Below are 13,334 nucleotides of genomic sequence, written 5' to 3'. Positions count from 1 at the left end.
TTGGGTGGGAATGTACTAAAACTAAAAAACGCTTACATATTTATTTATGTATAACACTAATTACATCACTGCACCAAAATTATTTGTATTGAACATATATTAAAAAATTTTAATTTTTCCCAAATTATTAAATACAGTGTTGCTCAAATTTTTTTTTATATGGAAGTGCAAAGCACAATACATGTACAAAATTGTATGTGCACTGAAATTTCTTATGTATTTAAAAAAAAAAATTTATTAAAAGAACTTTAATTGTTTGAGGTCGGGAAAAGTTGAAGATTTGAAATCACAACATGTTTGCTTAAAATATTACGTAAATAGTTATATCATCACCCAAAAACAAGTAAGGAAGGCTAAGTTCGGGTGTAACCGAACATTACATACTCAGCTGAGAGCTTTGGAGACAAAATAAGGGGAAATCACCATTTAGCAAAATGAACCTAGGGTAACCCTGGAATGTGTTTGTATGACATGGGTTTCAAATGGAAGGTATTAAAGATTATTTAAAAGGGAGTGCGCCATAGTTCTATAGGTGGACGCAATTTCAGGATATTGCCATAAAGGTGGACCAGGGGTGACTCTAGAATGTGTGTTGTACGATATGGGTATCAAATGAAAGGTGTTAATGATTATTTAAAACGTAGTGGGCCTTAGTTCTATAGGTAGACGCCTTTTCGAGATATCGCAATAAAAGTTGACCAGGGGTGACTCTAGAATGTGTTTGTACGATATGGGTATCAAATTAAAGGTATTAATGAGGGCTTTAAAAGGAAGTAGCCCTTAGTTGGATATGTGAAGGCGTTTTCGAGATATCGACCAAAATGTGGACCAGGGTGACCCAGAACATCTTCTGTCGGGTACAGCTAATTTATTTATATATGTCATACCACGAACAGTATTCCTGCCAAGATTCCAAGGGCTTTTGATTTCGCCCTGCAGAACTTTTTCATTTTCTTCTACTTAATATGGTAGGTGTCACGCGTATTTTACAAAGTTTTTTCTGAAGTTGTATTTTGCGTGGAAAAACCAATCCAATTACCATGTTTCATCTCTTTTTTCATATTTGGTACAGAATTATGGCATTTTTTTCATTATGGTAATGTTCGATATCGGAAAAGTGGGCGTGGTCATAGTCGGATTTCGACCATATTCTATACAAAGATAGTGAGTTCAGATAAGTACGTGAACTAAGTTTAGTTAAGATATATCAATTTTTGCTCAAGTTATCGTGTTAACGGCCGAGCGGAAGAACAGACGGTCGACTGTGTATAAAAACTGGGCGTGGCTTCAAACAATTTCGCTCATTTTCACAGAAAACAGTTATCGTCATAGAATGCACCTACCAAATTTCACAAGGATTGGTAAATTTTTGTTCGGCTTATGGCATTAAATGTATTCTAGACAAATTAAATGAAAAAGGGCGGAGCCACGCCCATTTTGATATTTTCTTTTATTTTTGTATTTTTTGCACCATATAATTACTGGAGTTGAATGTTGGCATAATTTACTTATATACTGTAAAGATTTTAAATTGTTTATTGAAATTTGACTAAAAAAAATTTTTTTAAAAGTGGGCGTGTTCGTCATCCGATTTTGCTAATTTTTATTGAGCACACATATAGTAATAGGAGTAACGTGCCTGCCAAATTTCATTATGATATCTTCAACGACTGCGAAATTACAGCTTGCAAAACTTTTAAATTACTTTCTTTTAAAAGTGGGCGGTGCCACGCCCATTGTCCAAAAATTTACTAATTTTCTATTTTTCGTCATAAGGTCAAAGCACCTACCAAGTTTCATCGCTTTATCCGTCTTTGGTAATGAATTATCGCACTTTTTCGGTTTTTCGAAATTTTCGATATCGAAAAGTGGGCGTGGTTGTAGTCCGATTTCGTTCATTTTAAATACCGATCCGAGATGAGCGCCCAGGAATCTGCATACCAAATTTCATCAAGATAACTCAAAATTTACTCAAGTTATCGTGTTAACGAACGGACGGACAGACGGACGGACATGGCTAAATGAATTTCTTTTTTAACCCAGATCATTTTGATATATATAAGTCTATATCTATCTCGATTAGTTTATGCCGTTACAGATTACCGTTATGCGAACAAAGTTACTATGCTCTGTCAGCTCTGCTCAGCTGAGTATAATTACATTGACATATAGCTTCAGTTTTTGTAGGAACATATTTTATATATATCCTCGGATTTTGGTTTTCAATAAATATACTATAAGGGAATGTGGATATTTCCGCAAATAGTGCATTGGAAACTGAGTTTGAAAACTTTCGAAATACTTAATTAGAGGGTTCCGCTGGTTTTTTTTTTTTTTTTGTTTTTTTTTTTCTTTAATTTATGTTCAAATTTACATATATTGGCAATAGATTATTGAGGTGCTGAAATACATGCATTTAGTAAAATGTTTAACAAGTAAATGATAGGCATTGTTGCTTAACGGTTTCGCGCGCTTTCAGTTAAAAAGTGATTCATAACCACGAAAAATAATTAATATACCGAATTTAAATACAAAATCACAGTAACTACCTCGGAGGGAGTATCTCTAGTTCAAAACTAGTGCAATTCTACTGCATTCTGAAGCTTTAAAATTTCGCCATCTATCTACAATGTGGAACAAATTTAGGTTAGCGAAAGTTAGGTCGATTCTGAGAGTGAGGGGTGAAAATAGAGGCTAAATTAGAAACCCGTATCGCGGCGTTTGTTTATGTTAGTTCGAATTTTTTTTAATCGACCTTCGAAATTTGCAGTCAAATGCAATAAATTTCTTCCTCTTTTTCCTCGTCATCCTCTTTTTTGTTTCCAACCACCGCACAGGTAGCGATTTTTATTTATTTCGTACATTCGAACTAATATCAAAAATAAAGATTCAGTTAAGGCTCGAAACTCAGCCGAAGCTGATGTCTTATAATTTTCGCTCGGTGGTGATAAAATTCGCTATTAATTTTTTGGAACTTATTTCATTTTGTGAGTGATTTAAGTTAAGTGCATCGGTTTCATAAAAATAACAAAAATAACATTGTATAATATATATTGTATTAAAAATGTCGGAACCAAAATGTAAAATGGACCATTTTTGTAATGTTTGTGGAACTTTCATAGCAAGCGACGAAAAATGTGGCAATGCGAGTGATTGTTTTTTGGAAGCCGATAAACAATATTTCTCGCAAGAGTTTATCACTGACGTGACGAAACGGCCTAAAGACAATAGGCTACACGAAAGTCTTGTTCCTGAAATAAAAATTTTGTTGCCGTTGCACCACATTAAACTTGGCATTGTTAAAAATTTTTTGAAAGGTATCGCAAAAAGACCAGCAGTAGTCAACCGCTTAAAAGACATTTCCCAAGACTAAGTAACGCCAAAATTCAGGAAGGGGTTGTTAATCGTCCCGATATACGGAAACTAATGAGTCCTCAGGATTTTGACCAAGTTCTGACAGACCGAGAATTAAATGCATGGCTCGCATTGAAATCAGTAATTAAAGGACTTTTGGGTAAAGAACGCAAAGACAACTACATGGAATCTGTTGCAAATATGTTGGTAGCTTTCGATGAAATAGGGGTTAATGTGTCGTAAAAAATTCATCTCTTGTATCAGCATCTTGATCAACTCGCTCAACAGTTGCCAACTGAATCTGATGAGCAAGGCGAACGTTATCACCAAACTGCGCTTCCATTTGAAATAAGGTAACTAGATTTTTCTAATATCTTTGTCAGAGTGCACAATTTAAACATGTTAACGATTGAAAACTATTTTCGTTTCAGGTACAGAGGAAAGAAATCGCCAGATGCAATACTCGCTGAAATTTGTTGGTGGTATAAAAGCACCTTTGAAGAAGAGGAAGACGAGGGAAAAGAGGAAGAAGGGGAAGACAAAGACGAAATTCCAGAATATCAGTTGAACGAATTTATCGACCTTTCTGATAATGATGACGACGACCAAGATATTGGAGAGAGCAGTGATGTTGATCCACAGCCGCCTGCTAAACGGCGACTGGGCAAATAATTAATTTAATTTTTTTACTTAAAACTTTTGATAACTAACATTTCAAAATTATATTTTTTCCGTATTTTTATAATTTCTTTTTCAATGTTTCTTCAAAACCAACACTGAAAAAATTGGTACATAAGATAAGAAATGAGAATTAAATTAATATTAAGCTGGAAAACGCAAGATTTGTATTATGATTGTTTTCTTTTCAAATGATATTTATTGAAGACACTGCGAAGCATGATATAGATCAAACAGAAAGAAACAAGACTTAGTTTTGTGGAAAATAAGTTCAAAAAGCATGAAAAAAATTTTAATTGTTGCACAGGTCTCTAGCAATAATTTGGCTTTAACAGATTGAAAAAATATCAATTAGTCGACGAGTTATAGCCAAAAAACCATACAAACAATATGCTGAAAATCGGCATTTGACTGCAAAGTTGGAAGGTCGAATAAAAAAAAAAGTCGAACTAACATAAACAAACACCGGAATACGTGTCTTCTAATTTAGCCTCTATTTTCACCCCTCACTCTCAGAATCGACCTAACTTTTTCTAACCTGAATTTGTTCCACAGTGCTATTTTACATGCTTTTAACTGGCGAATTTAACATGGCGATGTCCTAGGCGATGGAAATTGTCCCTGCAGCATTACCTTTTACTAGTTCCTAACTAGATACAAATTTCCAATTAAGAACTAGTTCTTTATTAGCACTTTTTCGATAGTTTCAAACTAGTGTAAAATTTTACAGCTGATATCTAGTTCTTTCTTGGTACTATTTCGTTGACTCCGAAATTCAACATGTTGCTTCTAGTATGATATGATCCCCTTTTTCGATAGTTCTTGACCAAGTAGTGGTCCAAGCTCCTTAAAGCTCGTAGCAGTTTTTTTGTTGGTGGGCTATTTCTAAAATATATTTTAGATATCAAATTTAAATATCCAAGCTGTCGATTTTATAACTGGCAAGTAAAAAAGGTTAAGTTCGGGTGTAACCGAACATTACATACTCAGTTGAGAGCTATGGTGACAACATAAGGGAAAATAACCATGTAGGAAAATGAACCGAGGGAAACCCTGGAATGTGTTTGTATGACATGTGTATCAAATGAAAGGCATTAAAGAGTATTTTGTGAGGGAGTCGGCCATAGTTCTATAGGTGGACGCCGTTTCGAGATATCTCCATAAAGGTGGACCAGGGGTGACCCTAGAATTTGTTTGTACGATATGGGTATCAAATGAAAGGTGTTAATGAGTTTTTTAAAAGGGCGTGGGCCTTAGTTCTATAAGTGGACGCCTTTTCGAGATATCGCCATTAAGGTGGGCCAGGGGTGACTCTAGAATTTGTTTGTACAATATGGGTATAAAAAGTAAGGTGTTAATGAGTATTTTAAAAGGGAGTGATCCTTAGTTCCATAGGTGGACGCCGTTTCGAGATATCGCCATAAAGGTGGATCAGGGGTGACCCTATAATTTTTTTGTACGATATGGGTATCAAATTAAAAGTATTAATGAGGGTTTTAAAAGGGAGTGGTGGTAGTTGTATAGGTGGTCGCCTTTTCGAGATATCGCCATAAAGGTGGACCAGGGGTGACTCTAGAATTTATTTGTACGATATGGGTATCAAATGAAAGGCGTTAATGAGTTTTTTAAAAGGGCGTGGGCCTTAGTTCTATAAATGGACGCCTTTTCGAGATATCGCCATAAAGGTGGGCCAGGGGTGACTCTAGAATTTGTTTGCACAATATGGGTATCAAAAGAAAGGTTTTAATGAGTATTTTATCTTTCCGGGGCGGTGGTATGCAATTTATACCACTTATTCAAATATTTTTCCTGCATTTTATGCGCATTCGTATACTTCTTTTACCACTTATACAGGCAAATTTAAGCTTATATTTTCTAAAAAAAAGAATATAACAAGTACGTGAAAGAGATACATATATATGTTTTTTATGTACAAAATGAGTAAAATAGTGAAGTATTGAAGTGTTACTCAGAATTTATCATATTTTGTAAATAAAAGCACGTGCAGCATCGGTTTCCTACAATTTAAGAAAAATAAAGTGTTTTGAATTAATTATTCAGCCAGTGGAATAAAAATAAACAAAAGTGTTGGCGTGGAAAGTGTTTAAAGTTGCTGGTATAAAAAGTATACCACCGCGCATTATATACGTACTTGAATGACAATGGCTAAAAAACTTAAGCAGGGTGATATATGCAAAATATTGGAAGCTATCGATGATGAAATTGATTTAGCAGAGATTCCTTCGGATACTGATTCAAAACTGATTCGGATACTGATTTTAAACTTGATTTGATTTCAATACTATGCAATTCAGCATCACCACCTACCTAGTTGTATAGGTGGTCGCCTTTTCGAGATATCACCATAAAGGTGGACCAGGGGTGACTCTAGAATGCGTTTGTACAATATAGGTATCAAATGAAAGGTGTTAATGAGTATTTTAAAAGGGAGTGGGCCTTGGTTATATTGGTGGACGCCGTTTCGAAATATCGCCATAAAGGTGGACCAGGGGTGACTCTAGAATGTGTTTGTACGATATGGGTATCAAATTAAAGGTATTAATATGGGTTTTAAAAGGGAGTGGTGGTAGTTGTATAGGTGGTCGCCTTTTCGGAATATCGCCATAAAGGTGGACCAGGGGTGACTCTAGACTTTGTTTGTACGATATGGGTATCAAATGAAAGGTGTTAATGAGTATTTTGAAAAGGGAGTGGGCCTTCGTTCTATAGGTGGTCGCCTTTTCGAGATATCGCCATAAAGGTGGACCAGGGGTGACTCTAGAATGTGTTTGTACGATATTGGTATCAAATTAAAGGTATTAGTGAGAGTTTTAAAAGGGAGTGGTGGTAGTTGTATATGTGAAGTCGTTTTCCAGATATCGACCAAAATGTGGACCAGGGTGACCCAGAACATCATCTGTTGGATACCGCTAATTTATTTATATATGTAATACCTGCCAAGATTTCAAGCGTGTTTTATTTCGCCCTGCAGAACTTTTTCATTTTCTTCTACTTAATATGGTAGGTGTCACAACCATTTTACAAAGTTTTTTCTAAAGTTATATCTCGCGTCAATAAACCAATCCAATTACCATGTTTCATCCCTTTTTTCGTATTTGGTATAGAATTATGGCATTTTTTTCATTTTTCGTAATTTTCGATATCGAAAATAGATAAAATGAGTTCAGATAAGTACGTGAACTAAGTTCAGTAAAGATATGTCGATTTTTGCTCAATTTATCGTGTTAACGGCCATGCGGAAGGACAGACGGAAGACTGTGTATAAAAACTGGGCGTGGCTTCAAACAGATTTCGTCCATTTTCACAGAAAACAGTTAACGTCATAAAATCTATGCCCCTACCAAATTTCATAAGGATTGGGAAATTTTTGTTCGACTTATGGCACTAAAAGTATCCTAGACAAACTAAATGACAAAGGGCGGAGCCACGCCCAGTTTGAAATTTTCTTTATTTTTTGTGTTTTGTTGCACCATATCATTACTAGAGTTGTATGTTGAATTAATTTACTTATATACTGCAAAGATATTAAATTTTTTGTTAAAATTTTACTTAAAAAAAAAAAATTGTTTAAAGTGGGCGTGGCCCTTCTCCGATTTTGCTAATTATTATTAAGCGTACATATAGTAATAGGAGTAACGTTCCTGCCAAATTTCATCATGATATCTTCAACGACTGCCAAATTACAGCTTGCAAAAGTTTTAAATTACCTTCTTTTAAAAGTGGGCGGTGCCACGCCCATTGTCCAAAATTTTACTAATTTTCTATTCTTCGTCATAAGTTCAACTCACCTACCAAGTTTCATCGCTTTATCTGTCTTTGGTAATGAATTATTGCACTTTTTCGGTTTTTCGAAATTTTCGATATTGAAAAAGTGGGCGTGGTTATAGTCCGATATCGTTCATTTTAAATAGCGATCTGAGATGAGTGCTCAGGAATCTACATACAAATTTCATCAAGATACCTCAAAATTTACTCAAGTTATCGTGTTAACGGACGGACGGACGGACATGGTTCAATCAAATTTTTTTTCGATCCTGATGATTTTGATATATGGAAGTCTATATCTATCTCGATTCCTTTATACCTGTGCAACCAACCGTTATCCAATCAAACTTAATATACTCTGTGAGCTCTGCTCAACTGAGTATAAAAATCTAGCTACTAACGAACTAATACTTATTTGGCATTCTAGGTATAGTTCCGAGCTAGAAATTTGTATCACTTTGAGGGTAATTAACTAATATCATACGAAGTTAGAATAGGCTCTTCTTTTGGTATAGTTTTGCTTATATTCTTTGGTCATATGCCCCATATATTTCAACTCTGCGGTCAGTTATCTATTTTAATTTTATGTATGTGATAGCTTGCTCTGGTGGGTGTGGCTATAGCTTCTATTTAAAGTGCAGTAACATAAAAAGAAACGAAATCAAAATAATAACCGATAATATTAATTTGAAATAGCTCTGTAACCAATGTGCGTTATCAGATGCAAATACAAAATTTGTGGAAATTAAACATTTGATTAGCAGATGTGAAGAAACAAAAATGAAATCAAGTGATATTAAGCAAATAGTTGAGCAGATATTTAGTAATAAATGCTCTCAAAAAAGTAGCATTATCACGGACTTCAACTCCCTCTTGGAACACAATATTGAAGTAAAAATGAATGCAATGAAAAATGAAATCGTAAGGGATTTGTCGAATGAACTTAAGAAGAACAATGACAACTTACGTGTAACAAATGAGCAGCCAATTTCCAAACAATCTTATGCTCAGTTCGCCGCCGCAAATGAGAATAAAATTGTTATCAACCCGAAAAAAAGGTAAAAAAACTAAGGAAACTCTCAAAAAAGTTGTTGAGCCTACCGATGGCCTAGTAAAGAAATAAATAGTGGAGCCATAATAGAGAATGTAGAAATAGAGATGCTTGTGAGAAAGTTCAATTAAAAGTAAGGGAAGCGATTGGAAATGATTATGATACAGAGAAGACTAAAAATAAGAATGAAATAAAAAAAAATTATTAAAATAGTTGGGATCACAAACAAAATTAGCAATGAACGTTTGGTAGAATGTTTAGTTAAGCAGAACGATTCATGAGCTGGGAAAGACCTTAAAGTTTTAAAGCTGTATGAAAAAGCAAATCGTAGGGAAGAAAGTTATATTGCGTTGGTAGAAACAGATGCAGTAACATCTGAACATGTTTTGCAAGAAAAAAAAACTGTATATAGAGTAGGACACTTGTGTCGCTTACGAACATGTAAGCGTTTTGAGATGTTTTAAATGCTCGGGAAAATGGCGGCCACCGTGGTGTGATGGTAGCGTGATCCGCCTATCACACCGTATGCCCTGGGTTCGCACCCCGGGCAAAGCAACATCAAAATTTTAGAAATAAGGTTTTTCAATTAGAAGACAATTTTTCTAAGCGGGGTAGCCCCTCGGCAGTGTTTGGCAAGCGCTCCGGGTGTATTTCTGCCATGAAAAGCTCTCAGTGAAAACTCATCTGCCTTGCAGATGCCGTTCGGAGTCGGCATAAAACATGTAGGTCCCGTCCGGCCAATTTGTAGGGAAAATCAAGAGGAGCACGACGCAAATTGGAAGAGAAGCTCGGCCTTAGATCTCTTCGGAGGTTATCGCGCCTTACATTTATTTTTTTTTTTTTACAAGCACAAAGCCAATGATTGTAAATAAAGTAGCGTGCAGCAAATGTGCTGGAGCCCATGACAGCAAAGAATGCACCTCAAAAATAACCAAATGTGTTAATTGTAGCGAATTGATAAAAAAGAAGTTATTGACGTCGATGGAAACTTTTAGTAAAGATTGCCCTGGGTATAAAAAACATACGCAGTCGAAAAATAAGACACGGGTCCAGCAACGAATAGTTAAGGAACTGAGTTGTATATATTTGAATATTAGTAGTATTGTCGCTAACAAAGCTGAACTAGAGCCTCTGATAGAATCACAAAATCCTTATTTTATCTTTTGCTCGGCGACTTGTTCCACTGATGAAATCACAAATCAAGAGTTGGAAATACAAACATACATATAAACTTATACGGTGCGATTCGCACAGTAGGCACACGGGTGGAGTTCTAATATATGCAAAATACTCATTTGAATACACAGCAGGCTACATCAAAGCACTGAACAAAAATATCTGGAGTATTGTTCTAAAAGTAAAGAATATTTTTCCCCAATATACAGTGATCTATCACTCACCAAGCTCGACTGATGGGTGCTTTATTACGTATTTGCAGGATATTTTAAATAATAATTGCTTAACACAGGATAATATTATCTTTGTCGGCAATTTCAACCTATACTAAACAGTTAGTTAACTTATTTCGGTCCTTTGCTATGGAACAAAAAATAGATTTTTACACACGAAAGGGCGATAACACCGAAACATTGATAGACCTATTATTTACAGATAGTAGCTCAATATCATGTGCAAAACTAGAAGAATACCAGATTTCAGATCATGAAAATATTCAATTTAAAATCAAGCTAGATAAATGACTTCAAATGAGAACTAGGAAAACCATAATTTCTTGGGAAAATTATACATGTGACAGTCTTATTAACCAATTACGACAGTTCAACTTCACTGACTTTGAAAATTTGGGTATCGAAAATAAAGCTGCTGTGCTACATAATATAAATGCAATGGCCACACTGACATATTCCAAAGAAGTCAGTGTTAAGCTTATCAACAAGTGGTATGATTTTGAACTTTAAAATTTGAACAAGCATAAACTAGATCTTTACAAAGTCGCTATAACAACTGGGGAATGGAATGAATATATCGATAAAAAACGTAAATATAAACAGATAATTAAGATTAAAAAAGCGAAGTATATGGAACACAAAATCGATTGTAATGTTGGTGACAGCAAGGCCATGTGGAAAAGCTTAAATAATTGCATTAGCATGGCTAAAGAAAATAATGGCATTCAAAAAATAATAATAAACGACCAAATTTATAATCAGGAAAGTGAAATAGCGCAGTCTTCAAATGATTACTTTATTGACAGTATATTGGAGATCAGCCTGCATATCCCGGTTATTTCCGTTAATTATGATAGTACCCTAGGTGTGCAAAATGGCACAAATATTTTTATGTTTCAAAAAGTTTCTACAACTGACGTACTTGAAATAGTAAGCAGGTTCAAAAAAAAAATTGTAGGGAAAAGGCTAATTTAGGAAGGAGTTATTAAAGACTCCATAACCTATACAGGGGTTTTTTACGCTCAAATTGTTAACGAAAGCTTAGATACAGGTATAGTTCCTAAATTATGCAAATCTTCCGTAGTTGTGCCGGTAGAAAGGGTTAAAAATACCATTAAGGCGGATGAGATCAGACCAGAAACTAGAAACAGTGGTAAAAACCAGCTTGTAAAATAATTAGGAGATAAAGAAATTATCATCCCCCAGCAATATGGTTTCCGAAAGAAGCATTTCTGTGAAAGTGCTTTGAATTTAGGTATAGCGAACTGGAAAGAAGGCCTAAGCAGGAATAAACATATAATAGCTGTATTTGTGGATTTAAAATGTGCATTTGAGGCGATAGACCAAAAGCTACTAATAAAAAAGCTAGCCAACATAGGTGTCAATGGTAATGAGTCAAAATGGTTTGAAGACTTCCTCAATATTAGAAATCAAAGAACAATAGTTGGAAAATCCTTATCGGAGAAAAGAGAGGTACCAGTTGGCTTACCGCAAGGGTCGGTGCTGGCACCAATACTGTTCAATATTTATATCAATGATATTACTAATTCCATAAACTACTGGGACATTAAATTCTAATGGATGATACACTACTGATGCTTAGTGGAGAAAATATAACTGAAATATATAGTAAAATTCAAGAAGATCTGAATAGTATTTATGATTGGTTATGCGTGAAAAGACTTAAACTGAATGTTAACAAAACCAAATGTATGGTCATTTCCAGACTAAGTGTCCGGAATAGTGACCTGCAGAATTTAAATATTAACCACGAAGTAATCGAAAAAGTCAACACCATCAAATATTTGGGAATAAAAATAGACGATAAACTCAATTTCAATGAGCACGTTGATTATACAGTGGGAAAAACAGCTAAAAAATATATTTTACACAGAGAACCTGCAAATATTTAAATAACAAATACAAAGTAATGGTTTATAGCCCTCGCGAAGGGCAGACATCTTGCCGCGATGCGAGGGCTTAGTCGCTGACCACGGGACTATGCCACCCAGTAGGATGCAGGTTCACATGGATCTCCATGGCTGCGGTGGCCTAGTCCTGGGGTGAGCGATGACCAAGATCTGTCCCCTCCCAATCCAGGGTGTTATGCGGCACCGTGCCCATTGGATGGTTTGCAGCCGGGAGGTTAATCTGGCTGTATTTGTACGGAGCCTCTCTGACACCGGGCCGCCTCAGAGAGTAAAAATGGTCTTACCGCGGTAAGGGGCTCTGCCGCGGCGGACGACACTTTTCCCCCTTTCAATAAGGTGACCCTAAGCTGGCCTCGTCTAGCAAGGGGTCGTACGAACAAGATGAACAACAAAAATATAAAAAAACAAACAAATGATAATCCGTTCTCCTCCACAGGGAGAAGGACAACAGCATTGGCATCCATACGCCCTAGTGAACGAGGGAGGGCTACCAATGCTACCAACTCTAAAGTGAAGAGCGACTTGGTGGGGGGCGGCAATAGTATGGCGGCGAAGGGAGTTGCGCTGGTAACGGCGAACCCTGACGCGCCTGCTGTTGTCGGACACCGACCAAGCGCCGGAACGGCAACCTTTTTTCCCACGGCTTTGGCAGGGGTCTCTGGACCTGGCCACTCCGAGCCAAGGGAAAACGGGGCCGCAACAGCTACTTTAACCGGGGGAGCGACTGCGTTGGAAACGACGGGTCGGCTCCCCATGGACGACAAGAGGGCAACCTCAGTCAACACAGTCTTAGGTGATCGGACGGGGGCAAGCACCAGTATGGCGGCGAAGGTAGTTGCGCTGGCAACGGCGAACACTGACGCGCCTGCTGATGCTGGGCGCCCGTCTGACGCCGGTATGGCGACTGTTCTCCCCACGGCTGTGACAGGGGTCCCACGATCTGGTCACACTGAGCCAAAGGAGAAAGGAGCCATAATGAAGACATCATCCGGGGGTACGACCGCGAGGGCAACTACGGGTCGGACCCCTTCTCAAGAAGATTCCCACAAGGGATCGTTCCACAGGAACAAAAGAAGGGCTGCAAAAGTCCTGTCAAGGTATGAGGGTGTTCCGCTGGAAACGCTG

The 13,334-nt window shown here is 36.7% G+C and overlaps 1 protein-coding gene across 4 annotated transcripts in view; it reads right to left on the bottom strand.

Annotated features, from left to right (window-relative positions):
- The window catches only part of hyd (E3 ubiquitin-protein ligase hyd), a 1,108,663-nt gene that overhangs the window by 764,262 nt on the left and 331,067 nt on the right, over positions 1-13,334 (bottom strand). The gene's annotated exons all lie outside the window — the stretch shown is intronic.

Source organism: Eurosta solidaginis, chromosome 1 (genome assembly GCF_040869045.1).
Source record: "Eurosta solidaginis isolate ZX-2024a chromosome 1, ASM4086904v1, whole genome shotgun sequence".
NCBI classification, from domain to species: domain Eukaryota; kingdom Metazoa; phylum Arthropoda; class Insecta; order Diptera; family Tephritidae; genus Eurosta; species Eurosta solidaginis.
Note: the sequence above shows the minus strand (reverse complement) of the source record. Positions and strands in the feature narration are given on the sequence as shown.